The 19517-nt window shown below is 27.1% G+C and overlaps 1 pseudogene; it reads right to left on the bottom strand.

Annotated features, from left to right (window-relative positions):
* Positions 1-5333: 5333 nt before the first annotated feature.
* On the bottom strand, positions 5334-16629 carry LOC131172027 (putative pentatricopeptide repeat-containing protein At1g12700, mitochondrial; annotated as a pseudogene).
* Positions 16630-19517: the final 2888 nt, after the last annotated feature.

Here is a 19517-nt window from a genome sequence, read left to right as displayed (position 1 = left end):
ATTAAAAAAGTACTTATTACTTTTATAAAATTTTTAAAGAATGAAAAATAATTAATATAAGAGATATAATATAATTTACTATTAATATTTTAGGCTTTCGATGCATGAGATATAATTTAAAATAAATTGACCTATTTTATTAAATTCATGAAATAAATTAATCAATTTTACAGTTTTGAATTCAATTATTCATAATTATTAAAATTAGAAAATAAATTAAACTTTATTCTCCTATTATTTTAGTGGATTTTTTTTTATTTTCTTCACATTTAATTGAACTTTGTTAATTGCTATGTATTACAATGATAAATATTTTTGTTTTGAGGCAATAAAAATGAAAAATTGAAAAATATTCGAGCGTCTATTTGGCCAACTTGCACTTATTTAATAATACTAAGTTTTCTTTAAATGTGTATTTATACATTAGTTGTATTTGTATGCATATTTGTAAATATCAATAAATTGTAATAATTCTAAGACTTCGTTTGTTTCACATAAAATGGCTTGTATACAGAAAATATTTTCAATGAAAATATTAAAAAAAAACATATTTTTTATGAAAATATTTTTTATTATTTGATTGTAATGTTAAATTAATGATATTTATTTATTTTATATATGTGGAAGCGTGTTCACATTTTAATAAGATTTTCAAAATTTAGAAAACGAAAAATGACATCTTCTTTTGAAAAATGAAAGTCATTTTTATTAAAAATGATTTAATTTCCTGTTGATTAATTTTTCTGAATGCTCTTAAATAATAAAAAGTGCAGAAAATATTTTTTAGAAAAATATTTTTCTTAAGACAAATAGAGCCTACCACCCAATAATTTAACTGCTTATTAATTAATTTAAATAATAGATTATAGATAGATGGAGCCCAATAAAAAAATATTAATACCCCACTTGATATTGAGTTTAAAAATTAAAAATACTTTTCTAAAAGAATATTATTTTTGTTATATAAAAAATATATAAAACTATGAGAAATATTTAAAAAAAAAATGAAGAGAAAGTTGGGAGAGGAAGGAGAAGAATAGTTTAGAAATAGAAAATACCTTTAATCATAAACCTTGCTAACACTTGCTTTGGATATTTAAGAGTTATAAAAATATAAATAAGAAAAATAATATACAAATTAATATGTTGGGAGTTATAAAATTGAATTGAATAATGATTCTTGGTGGTTGTGGACATTCACATAATTGTATTATTTATAGTAGTTTTAAATATAAAAAATAAATAAATAAATAAATCTCTATATTTTCATTAGAGGTTTAAATAAGTTTAAAATTAAATTTGAGCTAAATAGATTTTTGTATTTTTTAATAAGGCTAAATAAGTCTATTATTAATAAAATATTTTTTAATAATAAAATACTATTTTTTTCTAATTATAAATATTAAAAATTATTTATTAATTTTAATTAAAATAAAATTAAAAAAAAAAGAAAACATGGAACAAAAATTTTTTAATATTAAAATTATTATTTTAAAAACAGAAAAATAATATTTTATTTTTTAAAAAATAATATTTTATCAAGTGTAGACTTATTTAGTCTTAATTAAAAAATATAATTATTTATTTAATAAAAAACTTAATTTTTAACTTATTTGACCCTTAGATGAAAGACTTGTTTAATTTTTTTTTAAAAAATATTTTATTATTTTAACATTTTTATAATTAAAATATATGAAATAAAAAATTATGTACTTTTTGTGATTTAATGATAATAAAATAAAAAAATTCAATAATTTAAATTAATATATTAAGAAAATAAATTATTAACAATATTTATTAGGACAATGAATTTCCAAGTTTAAAAATGACAAAGAATTAAAATTTAATTAAAAATAAAATAAAAATTACCATTAATTCACTATTTATCTCATTTCAAAATTTAAAATAAAATTCAACAAATATTTTATAACTCAAACAGCAAGATTTTTAAATAAAATTATTTTAAAATATTTTTCAAATTATTAAAAGTTACTGATTACTTTTATAAAATTTTTAAAGAATGAAAAATAATTAACATAAGGGATATAATATAATTTAATATTAATATTTTAGGCTTTAGATGCATGAGATATAATTTAAAATACTCAACTAACTCAACTAAGCCTTTATTCTAAAAATTTAGGATCAACTATATAGATTCTCTTAACATTCTCATTTTCGCAATTTTTATCTTAGACATATATGACTCTTTCAGTACCCAACACGCACTACCATATAACATGGCCGGTCATATGACTGTATAGTAAAATTTTTCTTTCAACTTATTGGAAATCTTGCGATCACATAAAACTTTTGTGACACGTCTCCACTTCAACTATCCGGCTTTAATTTTATGACTAACATTCTCCTCACATCCCCCATCTACTTGAAGAACTCTGAGCCGAGATATTTAAAGTAATTACAGTACTACTCCATCCAATAAATTGACTTACTTTATTAGATTAATGAAATAAATTAATCAATTTTACAGTTTTGAATTCAATTATTCATAATTATTAAAAATTAGAAAATAAATTAAACTTTATTCTCCTATGATTTCAGTTGAGGCAATAGAAATGAAAATTTGAAAAACATTTGGGCTCCTGTGAATTAATTCTATCCACGTTCTCTTCAATTTCCTCTGGTTCTTGTCGAATTCTCTGTTCTACCATCATCACATTTTGCCGATTTAATCTAGCAATCAAAGTTTTCAACTCATTAATAATTCTCATAAATTTCACTTCTTGGCTTGCCACCATCTCTTGTAACCATGCTTCATATCTGTGCTCAACCTTAATCACCATTGAAAGCCAACTCTTTTCGTCACTCTTAGGATCGCGACTCTACCCCTATCATGACCATGGACAATTGCTCTGATACTAATGTTGTGACAGAAAAATAGAATCAAGAATGAATATGCACATAGTCTGTTACAACTTTATAACTAACATATCTAACAACCTCACAACAACTTCTTTCCTTTCCCTCTCCTGCCAAAAAACTACCCTTGCAATTTGCTACTGAAGTAACAGAATGGCCAACGCCCATAACAACTCTTCAACCGCTGGACATTCATTTTACTTATTTGACAAACGCACCGTTTTGTATATTGTATCACAACAAAATAAAAATGAAAGAGATGAAAATATCAAGAAATTGTAACTCCATTATCTTTGGTGGATCCATTGACCATGATCACAACAACCACCTTCTTCTCAGAATTAGCCTGGGTAAAGCCTTGAGACCCATTGACTAACTGCTTATTAATAACTAAAACAAGAAGATGGCTTTTAATGAGTGATTAAAAAATAAAAAATGAAAATAATTCGAACGTGATTGAAAAGTGGGATTAAAAAATTTTCTATTATAGGGAGAGGGATTAAAGATTTTATTATACATAATAAAATCAAAACTTCACTTATATATATATATATATATATATGAACTCTAATAATCTCTCCTACCATTTTACATGGCTTGGAAACTTAAAAAATTTAATTTTTAATAAATACAACAGTTTTATATGTATTAAAGTTTTATTTGTAATATAATATAATTATTAAAAATTAAAGGCTATTTTTTTGTTACATTATTTTTTAAGGAACATTATTGCTTTTCTATAATATAATTTTATATTAAAAATTTTAATATTGCTCTTGAGTTATAATTGAATTAGAATTGAAATTTTAACTCTTTTCTTAAAATATATTATTTTTAATAGTCAGTTAAATTTAATTTTTTATTAATTTAAATAATAAAAATATAATTTTAACTAATATAAATACTTAAGGGTTTTTGTTAAATCTAATATTTCCCCTTCACATATTTATTTATATTATATATTATAGATAGATTATAAATAAATTATAGATAGATAGTGTAACAACTTTATTTTTTTTAAATAATAATAATAATATATTTTTAATTATTGTATTATTTTATTATTATAACATTTTATTCATCATGTTAAACTAATATTTTTTTCATGATAGTATTTTTTTAAAGGAATATTATTTACATGCATTATTATTATTATTATAAAAAAATAAAAAATATATATAAAAATATGTTTAAAAAAGTTTTCTAATTTAAAAGAAAAAAAAATATATTCTTATCTTTCATAATAAAATAATAAATTATTAAAAAATATATTTGAAAATATATTTTTCATATGCTATCAATGCTATATATCATCTCTTGAATATTAATCATAACACGAGAAAATTTAAAAGAATTTCAAAGTTTATCATAATGAAACCAACAGCTAGTAAGTCCAAACTGGAATTCTCTTAATACTAGAGATTGCTGCATTAATCATGGACTGGTTAAGCAATTCTCTGCTTCAGAGTACTGATTAATTCATACTTCTGGTGTTCTTCATAGTTTATCATTAAAGATCAGGTCATTTTGCGCATTAATTAGCCTCCATGCCGGGAGCAGCCAGTCCGAGAAGAAAGCCTTCAACAAGAAGAGCTTTCAGATTTTCCTTGAATATATTGCCCCTTGGATATGTTGTCAAATTCATCTATTCAGCTCTCAAATTCAGAGCCATAAGTAGTCAAAGAACATATATGGCCCCTTGAATATGTTGGAGGTTATAAAGTTGGGAGAGAAAGGTAGTTCCTTGATCTTGAATGGTAGAAAGAGGACTTGTACCTGGACCAGAAGAGCTAGATCCTGCACAAGAAGGGAAGTGCTAGAAGGCCATAGAACATAATAGACACAGGTGATAACCGGCCAGGAGATATAGGAGGCACTTTTTCCTGAAAAAACATAAATCTGGCTACTGAAATTAATTTCAAATTCAAACAACACTAGTTACAACTGAAAATGGCGAAACGTATGAGTTAACTAGGTTAATTGTGAATTTCATTCAATGAGGCAATAGATAGAAATCAGAAAATTTGCATGTGATAAGAAAATTTACTGCAATAAATTTTTTTATGAATAGAACAAGATTGAATATTCAATAGAGTATACAGTATAATTTAGTCAAAACCGAAGAACTTTGCTGGTTAATTGATCCCATAGATGATATAAATTTCACATCCAAAAACTCATCATCACAAGCTATGCAGATATTTTCGCTGAAATTTATTTAATACTAAAAAAAGGGGACTTAAAACATACAAATGAGATGATGGTAAGCAATCAGGCCTAAGACACGCAAAAAAATAATAATAATAATAATAAATAAATCATAATATAGTTACCAGTTACTATCATGATTATGAGATTTGTTACTTTGAGATTAGGAATCAGGTCAATAGAAACTTACCAAGCTGATGATGTCTCTATAATGAAGAAGAACAATATGTTCACAGGCCCTGCCCAGAAAAAATAACATGTAAGCAAACAAGGCATGGTAACAATGTAAAGCTTCTGACATTTCCAATCTACTCATGAAAAAAAAATGTCAATATGCAGGACACCAATGGCTAAACATATAAAATAGAAATACAAGTTAAGCTGCTATTATATCAAAATATCTCATTTCACATACTCACCCAATAGTTCTTCAGTCCTTTTTATCTAGCAGTCAAACATATTCATTAATGTTAATATGCATATACAACCTAAAATCATAATCTAGTGCTAGTACATAGTTTCTTTTGAAAAGGGAAAGTAACTACTAGAGGGATTGTAATTGTACTCAAATGAAATATATTGAAGCAGCAATAACTCACAACATAACAAATACCTCGTCCATCTGTTGAGCAAGTCTTGATTGTTAAAATATCACTTAAAATTTGCATCTTTAGAACATTTGGAACAATTTAAATATCTAGGGAAGGAGTTAGTTTGAATGGAGTGATACTGCCCCAAGGTAATCACTTTAAATATCTAAGCTCAGTCCTTCAAGTAGACGAGGGATGTGAGGAGGATGTTAGTCATAGGATTAAAGCCGGATGGTTGAAGTGGAGACGTGCCACGGGAGTTTTATGTGATCGTAAGATTCCCAATAAATTGAAAGGAAAATTTTACCGTACAGCCATACGACCGGCTATGTTATATGGTAGTGAGTGTTGGGCACTGAAAGAGTCATATGCATCTAAGATAAGAGTTGCAGAGATGAGAATGTTAAGGTGGATGAGTGGCCATACTAGACTAGATAAAGTCCGTAATGAGAGTATTAGAGAAAAGGTAGGAGTGGTGCCAATTGAAGATAAGTTGAGAGAAGGGAGATTGAGGTGGTTTGGTCATGTGAAGCGTAGACATACGGAGGCTCCAGTTAGACAAGTAGAGCACATTAGGTTAGAGGATAGAAAGAAAAAAAGGGATAGACCTAAATTGACTTGGAGGAGAGTAGTACAACATGACCTAGAAGCATTACACATTTTTGAGAATTTAACCTAAAATCGTTTAGAGTGGAGAAAGCGAATCCATATAGCCGACCCCAAATTTTTGGGATAAAGGCTTAATTGAGTTGAGTTAAGTTGAGTTTAGAACATTTGGAACAATTTCGTAGTTTTCTCAGAATGAGATCGTCATTGCGCGATAAATGTATTACCAATTCGAAGGTGCTGGCATCTGCAGAGAATCCTTTATCAACCATTTCATCAATAAGCTGTGTTGCCTTTGCTACATCCTTATGCCCGAGAAATCCTTGAATAATCACATTATAACAGCAACTATTCGGTAAACATCCGCTCTTTTCCATTCCTCTAAAAACTTTGTATGCTTCATCTAATAATCCTTCTTTGCAAAGGCCTTTTATTATTGCACTATATGTATAAACATTAGGCTGTAAGCCTTTTTCAAAATGCCTAAAAACGAGTTCTTTGGCATCATTAAGCCTCCCAGCTTTGCACATACCATCAATCAAAATGGTAAAACTCACACAATCAGGCTTCAACCGACTCTTTTCCATCGCTTTAAATAGTGTGAGTGCCTCATCAAGATACCCTTGTTTGCACAAGCCATCAAGAATGATTGAAAAAGTCACTTTATTTGGCTGCTGACCATGAGAACACATGTTCTTGAAAACTTCTAGTACAATTCCAGGTCGCCCTGCTTCCCGCAATCCCTTAATAAGAGTAGTATAAGTAACAAAGTTGGAAACTAAACTACTTTTAATCATTTCATCAAAAAGTTTTGTTGCTTCATCTATCCTTTTGCTCTTGCAGTATCCATTAATCAAGATGTTGTAGCTAAAGACATCAGCTATGCCACTGCTTACCATATGATCAAATAATTTTGTAGCTTCATCCATTTGGTTACACAGACAAAATCCGTCCATCAAAGAACTGTAAGTGACAACATCAGGCTTCACCCCTTGTTGGATCATTATTTTCATTATTTCTTGAGCTTTTGAAACCAGTCCTTCCTAGCAAAGATTGTCAATCAATATATTGAAGTAATAATGTTTGGTGATATGTTTTGCCCCGCCATTTCTTTCAACAAGGCCAAAGCTTGATTCCATTTGCCTAAATTGCAAAGACCTTGAATTAAGCAAGTGTAAGTGACAACATTAGGTGAAATACATTTATTCCTCATTTGAGAGAAGAGGTCTAAAGCCTCAATAACTAGCTTATCCTTGCAAAGAGCGTCCACAATTGCATTTTATGTCACAACATCTGGCTCACAACCTCTCTCAACCATTCCCTTTAGCAACTCAATAGCCACATTTGTTTTCCTACATTTACAAAGAGCATTTATGATCACAGTCTAAGTATGAACATCAGGTTGATAACCTCCAGCAACCATATCATTGAAAAAATCTCTGCTCGACTGATTTTACCATCCATACAGAGCCCATTAATTAAGATAGTAAATGTCACAGTATTGGGCTTCAATCCAAATTTGATAATTTTGCCCAAAATTGAGATGCCGAAATTCACAAGGTGTAAGCGGCAGAAACAGTTATCAATATAGAAAGAGAATCAAGCTTTGTATGTTTGGTTGCTGAATAGGCTCTGTATGTTTAGGGCGAAAGAGAAAGCGTTCAGCAATTATTTGTAATTTATAGATATCTTTATGAAAACAGTAACTTATATTGCATTTACTATTCAGTTAAATAATAATTCAAATTGTTTCAAAAAAATAATAATTAAAATAAAAAATGTTATTTTAATTTTTATTCAATTAATTATGTCTAAATTTTAATTTATCTATAAGGATTATTAAACTTAATTAATTAAATTACCTCTAAGAGAAAATATGGGTAGTGTTATCAAATCGAATCATACCATTGCACAACTAGCATTAAAAAATAATTTAAAATTTTTAATGTAAAATTTTATTTTATAATAAAATAAATATTTAAAATTAAATGTTTAAATAATAAAATTATTTATATTAATGAACAATAAAATTTAATATATTAAAATTTATCGTTGAATAAATAAAAAAATTAATGTACTTTTTGTGATTTAATAATAATATAATAAAAAATTCAATAATTTAAATTAATATGTTAAGAAAATAAATTATTAACAATATTTATTAGGAAAATGAATTTCCAAGTTTAAAAATGACAAAAAATTAAAATTTAATTAAAAATAAAAAAAAAATTACCATTAATTCACCATTTATCTCATTTCAAAATTTAAAATAAAATTCAACAAATATTTTATAATTCAAACAACAAGATTTTTGAATAAATTTATTTTTAAATATTTTTTAAATTATTAAAAAAGTACTTATTACTTTTATAAAATTTTTAAAGAATGAAAAATAATTAATATAATGGATATGAATGAAAAATAATTAATATAATGAATATAATATAATTTACTATTAATATTTTAGGCTTTTCGATTAATGAGATATAATTTAAAATAAATTGACCTATTTTATTAAATTCATGAAATAAATTAATCAATTTTACAGTTTTGAATTCAATTATTCATAATTATTAAAATTAGAAAATAAATTAAACTTTATTCTCCTATTATTTTAGTGGATTTTTTTTTTAATTTTCTTCACATTTAATTGAACTTTGTTAATTGCTATGTATTACAATGATAAATATTTTTGTTTTGAGGCAATAAAAATGAAAATTTGAAAAATATTCGAGCGTCTGTTTGGCCAACTTGCACTTATTTAATAATACTAAGTTTTCTTTAAATGTGTATTTATACATTAATTGTATTTGTATGCATATTTGTAAATATCAATAAATTGTAATAATTCTAAGACTTCGCTTGTTTCACATAAAATGGCTTGTATATAGAAAATATTTTCAATGAAAATATTTAAAAAAAAAAACATATTTTTTATGAAAATATTTTTTATTATTTGATTGTAATGTTAAATTAATGATATTTATTTATTTTATGTAAGTGGAAGCGTGTTCACATTTTAATAAAATTTTCAAAATTTAGAAAACGAAAAATGACATCTTTTTTTGAAAAATAAAAGTCATTTTTATTAAAAATTATTTTATTTCCTGTTTTTCTGAATGCTCTTAAATAATAAAAAGTACAGAAAATATTTTTTAAAAAAATATTTTTCTCAAAACAAATAGAGCCTACGACCCAATAATTTAACTGCTTATTAATTAATTTAAATAATAGATTATAAATAGATGGAGCCCAATAAAAAAATATTAATACCCCACTTGAAATTGAGTTTAAAAATTAAAAATACTTTTTTAAAAGAATATTATTTTTGTTATATAAAAAATATATAAAACTATGAGAAATATTTAAAAAAAAAAATGAAAAGAAAGTTGGGAGAGGAAAGAGAAGAATAGTTTAGAAATAGAAAATACCTTTAATCATACACATTGCTAACACTTGCTTTGGATATAGCCTCTATTTTATAGATTCTATACCATGAATACATATTTAAGAGTTATAAAAATATAAATAAGAAAATTAATATACAAATTAATATGTTGGGAGTTATAAAATTGAATTGAATAATGATTCTTGGTGGTTGTGGACATTCACATAATTGTATTATTTATAGTAGTTTTAAATGTAAAAAAAAAAAAAATAAATCTCTATATTTTCATTAGAGGTTTAAATAAGTTTAAAATTAAATTTGAGCTAAATAAATTTTTGTATTTTTTAATAAGGCTAAATAAGTCTATTATTAATAAAATATTTTTTAATAATAAATACTATTTTTTCCTAATTATAAATATTAAAAATTATTTATTAATTTTAATTAAAATAAAATTAAAAAAAAAAAGAAAACATGGAACAAAAATTTTTTAATATTAAAATTATTATTTTAAAAACAGAAAAATAATATTTTATTTTTAGAAAAATAATATTTTATCAAGTGTAAACTTATTTAGTCTTAATTAAAAAATATAATTATTTATTTAATAAAAAACTTAATTTTTAACTTATTTGACCCTTAGATGAAAGACTTGTTTAATTTTTTTTTTAAATATTTTATTATTTTAACATTTTTATAATTAAAATATATGAAATTTATTTTCAACTCTTTTTTTTTTATAATTAGCTACGATTGAAATTTAAATTAAAGATTCAGCTTAGTACCGCTAAACTAAAGTTCATAAATTTAATTTTTAATTAATTTTTTTTTATTTTCTAATTAATATACTTAAAAAAATATCTCCATAGTAACTCTAATAATAATAGTAACTCTTATAATAATATCAAATAGGTGTTAATTATTTTCTATTAAAAAAGTATTTATGACAAAAAAATATTTTATTTACCGTCAAATAGATCAAATGGGATATCAAATTAAAATTGATCTAATTTAATTAACTATTCTTTTCTTACTATATTTGTAATCTTATTTATAAAAATAATTTATAATTCTAAATATATTTATCATAAAATATATTTTTATATTTACATATGTTAATGTTTCTGCCAGTATATACACTAGTAATGACAAAATGTTAGAACAGGTTTACTTGTAAAAGATATATTTTTTTATTTTTTAAAAATATTTTTATTTTTATTTTTATATAAAAAATTATATAAAAAATAGTTTTTTAATTTAAAAAATTAAAAAATATATTATTATCTTCCATAATAAAAAAATAAATGATTAAAAAATATTTTTTACTTTTTTAAATTTTTTTAATATGTGTTATTTATTCTTTTATAATAATATAATTATTTTTTTATCATTGTGCATAAATATTTAGAAGGCAGGAAACCAGCTAGAGCCTATGCTATAAGGGCACGGGAGGAATAGGATGCTCGGATGTCATCAAGTGCGTTCCTCCTTTATAATACATTGCATACATTAGTGGCTCCTGGATCTACTCATTCATATATTTGTATCAAGCCCGTAGAAAAGGGAATACCAAGAGAGAAAGTGACTAAGACATCCACGGTCACAAATCCACTAGGCTACAGTGTGGTAGTAAACAAGGTGTATAAGGGCTGTCCATTGAAGATTCAAGGGAAAGAGTTCTCAGCAGACTTAATTGAACCGCATTTCCATGAGTTTGATGTGGTTTTCGGAATGGACTGGTTATCCCATCATCAGGCAATAGTAGATTATAAATTGAAGAGAATCTTTCTGAAAACTGCTGAGAACGAAGAAATAACAGTTGTGGGTGAAAGGACAGATTTCTTGTTCAATGTCATCTCAGCTACAGTTGCAAGGAGATGGTTGAGAAAAGGGTGTGAAGCCTATCTGGCACACGTGGTTGACACTAGGCGGGTAAACTTGACTTGTCCGACATACCCACGATGAGGATTTCTCTGAGGTATTTCTTGAGGAATTACCTAGTTTACCACCAGAAAGGGAAGTTGAATTTGCTATTGAGATTATGCTAGGTACAGCTCCGATTTCAATTGCTCCATATAGGATGGCACCTACTGAATTGAAAGAGTTAAAAATCCAGCTACAAGAATTACTAGACAAGGGGTTCATATGCCCCAGTGTGTCACCGTGGGGAGCTCTAGTATTGTTTGTAAAGAAGAAAGATGGGACACTGAGGTTATGTGTTGACTATCGGCAGTTAAACAGAGTAATAGTGAAGAACAAGTATTTGTTGCCTAGAATTGACGATCTGTTTGATCAGTTGAAGGGAGCTGGTGTGTTTTCTAAGATTGATCTCAGATCAGGGTATCATCAATTAAGGGTTAAGGATGCAGATGTGCCTAAGACTGCATTTAGAACCCGGTATGGGCATTATGAATTCCTGGTGATGCCATTTGGGTTAACAAACGCTCCAGCAGCATTCAGGGACCTTATGAACTGTATCTTCCATCCATACTTAGATCAGTTCGCAGTGGTCTTCATTGATGACATCCTGGTGTATTCCAAGGATAAAGCAGAACATGATGAGCATTTGAGAATTGTTCTGCAGACTCTAAAAGAGAAGAAACTGTATACTAAATTGTCCAAGTGTGAGTTCTGGTTGAATGAGATTGCATTCCTTGGACATGTAGTATCAGATGAAGGGATTAGAGTGGATCCCAAAAAGATTGAAGCAGTGATGGAATGGAAGCCTCCCAAAAATACAACTGAGATCAGAAGTTTAATAATTATTTAATTTTTATTATGAAAAGTTATAATAATATTTTTATGAAAAAAATAAAATTATTAAACTGAACTTTTCTATTGATTTTCAAATCTTAATTAAACTTTGAAAAACTGAAAATTAATTTTCGTTTCTTCATTTAGAAAACTAGCACACATGAATGGAGATCAGAAAGAGATAGATGTGTAGGATACAGAGGCCACATATATGTTAGTTTTATGAAAGAAGGGAAATCTTCATATGCCATCAATACTATATATCATCTCTTGAATATTGATCACAACTTGAGAAAATTTAAAAGAAACTACAAAACATTTAGAATTTGAAATGTGAACTGGCCAATTTCCTTCTCTATTGACAAAAACAACAGATCTTTGATGACAGACTCATAAGCATATTAGCAACTTCTTCTAACGGTAAGAATTTCAAAGCTTATCATAATGAAACCAACAGCTAGTGAGTCCAGATTGGAATTATCTTAATACTAGAGATTACTGCATTAATCATGGATTGGTGAAGCAATTCTCGGCTTCAGAGTACTGATTAATTCATACTTCTAGTGTTTTCCATTGTTTATCATTAAAGATCAGGTCATTTCGTGCATTCATCAGCTTCCATGCCAGGAACGGCCAGTCCGAGAAGAGAGCCATCAACGAGAAGAGCTTTCAGATTTTCCATCAGTGCTTCCTATTTCAGGATGCCTAAACATATTCAGCTCTCAAATTCAGACGCCTAGAAAACTAGGCTTCTCTTGCTGACCATTAGCCCCTTAAACCCTCTTCCACCCCAAGTGGCCCAGACTTTTCAAAAATTTATACCATCATCAGATGTAAAATCAAAGGCAGTTCCTTGTTCTTGAATGGTAGAACAAGGACTTGTACCTGGAGCAGAACAGCTAGATCCTGCACAAGTGCTAGGAGGCCACAGAACAGAATAGGAAACTCTTTTACCTAAAAACGTAAATGTGGCTACTGAAATTAATTTAAATTCAAACAACGCAACACTAGCCACAACTGGAAATGGTGAGATTTATGAGTTAACTAGGTTGATTGTGAATTTCATGTAATGAGGCAAAAGATAGAAATTAGAAAATTTGCATGGGATAAGAAAATATTCTGAAATATATTTTTTTTATGAATAGAATTAGATTGAATATTCAAGAGATTGTACAGTATAATCAAAACTGAACAACTTTGTTAGTGAATTGAACCCATAGATGATATAAATTTTCACATCCAAAAACTCATTATCACAAGCTAAGCAGTAAGCAATATTTAGCTGAAATTCATTTAATACTAAAGAAAAGGAACTAAAAACATACAAATGAGATTCTCACAAGAAAAAGAAAAGTTGCATATAATATAACAGGAGCAGATTCTCACAAGAAAGAGGGAAAGGCATCAACATAGGCACAATAACAAATCTTAAGTCATTCTTATGCTTACCCAATAAAATAAAATTTAATGTTTTATGAGATTTGTTACTTTGAGATTAAGGAATCAGGTCAATAGAAACTTACCAAGCTCATGATGTCTCTATAATGAAGAAGAACAATATGTTCACAGGCCCTGCCAAGAAAAATAACATGTGAGCAAATTCAGCACAATAACAATACAAAGCTTGGCATTTCCAACCTACTCATAAAAAAAAATGTCAATATGCAGGAGACAAATGGCTAAACACATAAAATAGAAATACAAATTAAGCTACTATGACATCAAAAAATGTCATTACATTATGTAGCAACCATTTCGACATATATCACAAACACCTATAATGCAAGTATCTGCTACCCAAATTCTATGCATAATCTATTCTGACATTTTCTGGAAGGTTCACTTTCTTGCAACAGTAAGCAAAATCCAATGAGGGAAATTTTTGTGCTCTACTTCAACCATCTAACAGTCTTAAGCTTACTACTTTTTTTTTTTTCACCCTTTAAATCTAACTATGGACACATAACATTCTTTTGATGTTTTAGCTATCCTTCTTTCTGTCAAACTATATTCTACTTTTTGCAGTTGCATCATCATTACGAAAATAATGCAGAAAGTTGCAAATTAGGGAATAGGCATATTATGAATTATGATTATGGAATCACACAATGCTGGCAAGATAAAAACCACCACATGCACTGATTGCACTGATTTCCTATATAGAAGAAGGGCGACAAATTGGTGAATGCACAGAGAATTAAGCATAGAACAACTTGCTAGGGAATTCCAAATATAATTATACTTTCTAAATAAAAAAGGACCAATAACTCATAACATGACAAATACCTCGTCCATCTGTTGAGCAAGTCTTGATTGTTAAAATATCACTTAAAATTTGCACCTTTAGAACATTTGGAACGATTTCGTAGTTTTGTCAGAATGAGATTGTCATTGCGCAATAAATGTGTTACCAATTCAAAGGTGGTGGCATCTGCAGAGAATCCTTTATCAACCATTTAATCAATAAGTAGTGTTGCATCTGGTATATCTTTATGCGAGAAACCCATGAATAATCACATTATAACAGCAACCATCCGTAAACATCCACACTCTTCAATTCCTCTAAAGACTTTGTATGATTATTATAGTTAACCTTCATTGCAAAGTCCTTTTATTATTATACTATATGTATAAACATCAGGTTGTAAACCTTTTTCAAAAAGCCTAGAAAACAATTCCTTGGCATCAGTAAGCCTCCCAGCTCTACACATACCATTAATCAAAATGTTATAGCTCACACAATTAACCTTCAACCGACTTTTTTCCATCGCTTTAAATAGTGTGAGTGCCTCATCAAGATACCCTTGTTTGCACAAGCCATCAAGAATGATTGAAAAAGTCACTTTATCGGCTGTGACCATGAGAACACATGTTCTTGAAAACTTCTAGTGCAATTCCAAGTTGCCCTGCTTCCCACAATCCCTTAATAAGAGTAGTATAAGTAACAAAGTTGGGAACTAAACTAGTTTTAATCATTTCATGCAAAAGTTTTGTTGCTTCATCTATCCTTTTGCTCTTGCAGTATCCATTAATCAAGATGTTGTAGCTAAAGACATCAGCTATGCCACTGCTTACCATATGATCAAATAATTTTGTCGCTTCATCCATTTGGTTACACAGACAAAATCCGTCCATCAAAGAACTGTAAGTGAAAACATCAGGCTTCACCCCTTGTTGGATCATTATTTTCATTATTTCTTGAGCTTTTGAAACCAGTCCTTCCTTGCAAAGATTGTCAATCAATATATTGAAGGTAATAATGTTTGGTGATACGTTTTGCCCCGCCATTTCTTTCAACAAGGCCAAAGCTTGATTCCATTTGCCCAAATTGCAAATACCTTGAATTAAGCAATTGTAAGTGATGACATTAGGTGAAATGCCTTTATTCCTCATTTGGGAGAAGAGGTTTAACGCCTCAATAATTAGCTTATCCTTGCAAAGGGCGTCCATAATTGCATTGTATGTCACAACATCTGGCTCACAACCTCTCTCACCCATTCCCTTTAGCAACTCAATAGCCACATTTGTTTTCCCACATTTACATAGACCATTTACTATCACATTGTAGGTATGAACATCAGGTTGATAACCTCCAGCAACCATATCATTGAAAAAATCTACTGCTCCATTGATTTTACCATCCATGCAGAGCCCATTAATTAAGGTAGTAAATGTCACAGTATTGGGCTCCAATCCAAATTTGATAAATTTCCCCAAAATTGAGAAGCCAAAATTCACAAGGTGTAATCGGCAGAAACAGTTAATCAATATAGAAAGAGAATAAACACTGTGTGAGATTCCCAGACACTCAATTGTTCTGCACAAAGAGATGACCGTGTGATATCGTTTCATCCCCACAAGGGCAGATAAAAATCGACAAAACTGAACAATAGAAGGCAGAGGACGCATATGAATGATATGATTAAAGGAAGCTAAGGCATCATCAACGTCCTTGAACTTAGATCTCAAAAAACGTTGAGATTTTGCATCTTTAGGAACATGCATGGAAGTAGAAGAATGAAAGTAATTGGCAAATAATAAGGATGGAGATTGAATGATACCCATTTCCGTTTGCAGTTGAAAGTGGAAGAACCTCCCAGCCCTTGTGAAAATCCTCCGCGCCGACATTAACATCTTCAGACAAAGAGAGAGGGCTCTGTATGTTTAGGGCGCAAGAGAGCGCGTTTAGCAATTTTCTGTAATTTATCGATATATTTTAACAAATTATGTAATAAGTTATTTATGAAAACAGTAACTTATATTCCATTTATTATTCAGTTAAATAATAATTCTAATTGTTTCAAAAAATTAATAATTAAAAAAAAAGCGTTATTTTAATTTTTATTCAATTAATTCTGATTTAAATTTTAATTTATCTTTTAAAATTATGAGGATTATTAAACTTAATTAATTAATCAAATCGAATCATATCACTGCACAACTAGCATTAAAAGATAATTTAAAATTTTTAATTTAAAGATATTATTTTATAATAAAATATTTTATTTAAAAATAAATTTTTAAATAATAAAATTATTTATGTTAATGAACAATAAAATTTAACATATTAAAATTTATAGTTAAATAAATAAAAAAAAATTATTAAATAAATAAAAAATTATGTACTTTTTGTGATTTAATGATAATAAAATAAAAAAATTCAATAATTTAAATTAATATATTAAGAAAATAAATTATTAACAATATTTATTAGGACAATGAATTTCCAAGTTTAAAAATGACAAAGAATTAAAATTTAATTAAAAATAAAATAAAAATTACCATTAATTCACTATTTATCTCATTTCAAAATTTAAAATAAAATTCAACAAATATTTTATAACTCAAACAGCAAGATTTTTAAATAAAATTATTTTAAAATATTTTTCAAATTATTAAAAGTTACTGATTACTTTTATAAAATTTTTAAAGAATGAAAAATAATTTAATATTAATATTTTAGGCTTTAGATGCATGAGATATAATTTAAAATACTCAACTAACTCAACTAAGCCTTTATTCTAAAAATTTAGGATCAACTATATGGATTCTCTTAACATTCTCATTTTAGCAATTTTTATCTTAGACATATATGACTCTTTTAGTACCCAACACGACCTACCATATAACATGGCTGGTCATATGACTGTATGGTAAAATTTTCCTTTCAATTTATTGGAAATCTTGCGATCACATAAAACTTTTGTGACACGTCTCCACTTCAACTATCCGGCTTTAATTTTATGACTAGCATCCTTCTCACATCCCCCATCTAATTGAATGACTCTGAGCCGAGACATTTAAAGTGATTACAGTACCACTCCATCCAATAAATTGACTTCCTTTATTAGATTAATGAAATAAATTAATCAATTTTACTGTTTTGAATTCAATTATTCATAATTATTAAAAATTAGAAAATAAATTAAACTTTATTCTCCTATGATTGCAGTTGAGGCAATAGAAATGAAAAATTGAAAAACATTTGGGCTCCTGTGAATTAATTCTATCCACGTTCTCTTCAATTTCCTCTGGTTCTTGTCGAATTCTCTGTTCTACCATCTTCACATTTTGCCGATTTAATCCAGCAATCAAAGTTTTCAACTCATTAATAACTCTCTGAAACTTCACTTATTAACTCGCTACCATCTCTTGTAACCATGCTTTCTATCTGTGCTCAACCTTAATCATCATTGAAAGCCAACTCTTTTCGCCACTATTAGGATCGCCACTCTACCCTTATCATGGCCGTGGACAATCGCTCTGATACCAATGATGTGACAGAAAAATAAAAAGGAATGAAGACACAGAGAATGAAACTCAATAATTAATCAAATCTTTATAGTAAATCAAGAATGATGTGTACATAGTCTGTTACAACTTTATAACTAACATATCTAACTAACTTTAAATTTATGTAAATTGTAATGCTATTCTGACTCTATAAATAGATAGTGACATGTACATAGAATTCTATTATAGGGAGACGGATTAAAGATTTTATTATATATAAAGTTGTTTCTAAGAGATAATCACAAGGCAAAATTATTGCATATAAAATCAAAACTTCACTTTTATATATATGAACTCTAATCATCTCTCCTATCATTTTACATGGCTTGGAAACTTAAAAAAATTTAATTTTTAATAAATGCAACAGTTTTATATGTATTAAAGTTTTATTTGTAATATAATAGAATTATTAAAAATTAAAGGCTATTTTTTTGTTACATTATTTTTTAAGGAACATTATTGTTTTTCTATAATATAATTTTATATTATAAATTTTATTATTGCTCTTTAGTTATAATTGAATTATTATTGACATTTTAACCCATTTCTTAAAATATATTATTTTAATAGTCAGTTAAATTTAATTTTTTATTAATTTAAATAATAAAAATATAATTGTAACTAATATAAATACTTAAGGGTTTTTGTTAAATCTAATATTTCCCCTTCACATATTTATTTATATTATATATTATAGATAGATTATAAATAAATTATAGCTTGATTTTTTTTAAAATAATAATAATAATATATTTTTAATTAATGTATTATTTTATTATTATAACATTTTATTCATCATGTTAAACTAATATTTTTTTCATGATAGTATTTTTTAAAGGAATATTATTTACATGCATTATTATTATTATTGTTATTATTATAAAATTAGATTGAATTTTTATTCTATACAATTTTAGTGGGTGCTATTATTTTAAATATATTATTATCGTTATTTAGAAAATATTATTTTATATATTTTACTAGTATGTAATTTAATTATATTACCCTGTTACTTTGAATCTAATTGAATGAACCTAAAACGAACCAGTCCCATTCGACTCTCCTCTGCCAAAGAAAGATTTTCCAACCAACTTCGCCATTAGCAACTATTGAATTTACGAGAAACAAAAAGAGAGAAAAATGGGTAATTTTAGAGCTTTTCAATCAAATTCTGAATAATTTAACCATCATATCAAAGATTTGAAACCATCGATGAATTCTAATAATTTTTTTAATCAATTTTCTTTTATTGTCTAACTAATAAATTTAAAAAAATTTCTCAGTAGTAACTCTGATAA

Source organism: Hevea brasiliensis, chromosome 13 (genome assembly GCF_030052815.1).
Source record: "Hevea brasiliensis isolate MT/VB/25A 57/8 chromosome 13, ASM3005281v1, whole genome shotgun sequence".
NCBI lineage: Eukaryota > Viridiplantae > Streptophyta > Magnoliopsida > Malpighiales > Euphorbiaceae > Hevea > Hevea brasiliensis.
Note: the sequence above shows the minus strand (reverse complement) of the source record. Positions and strands in the feature narration are given on the sequence as shown.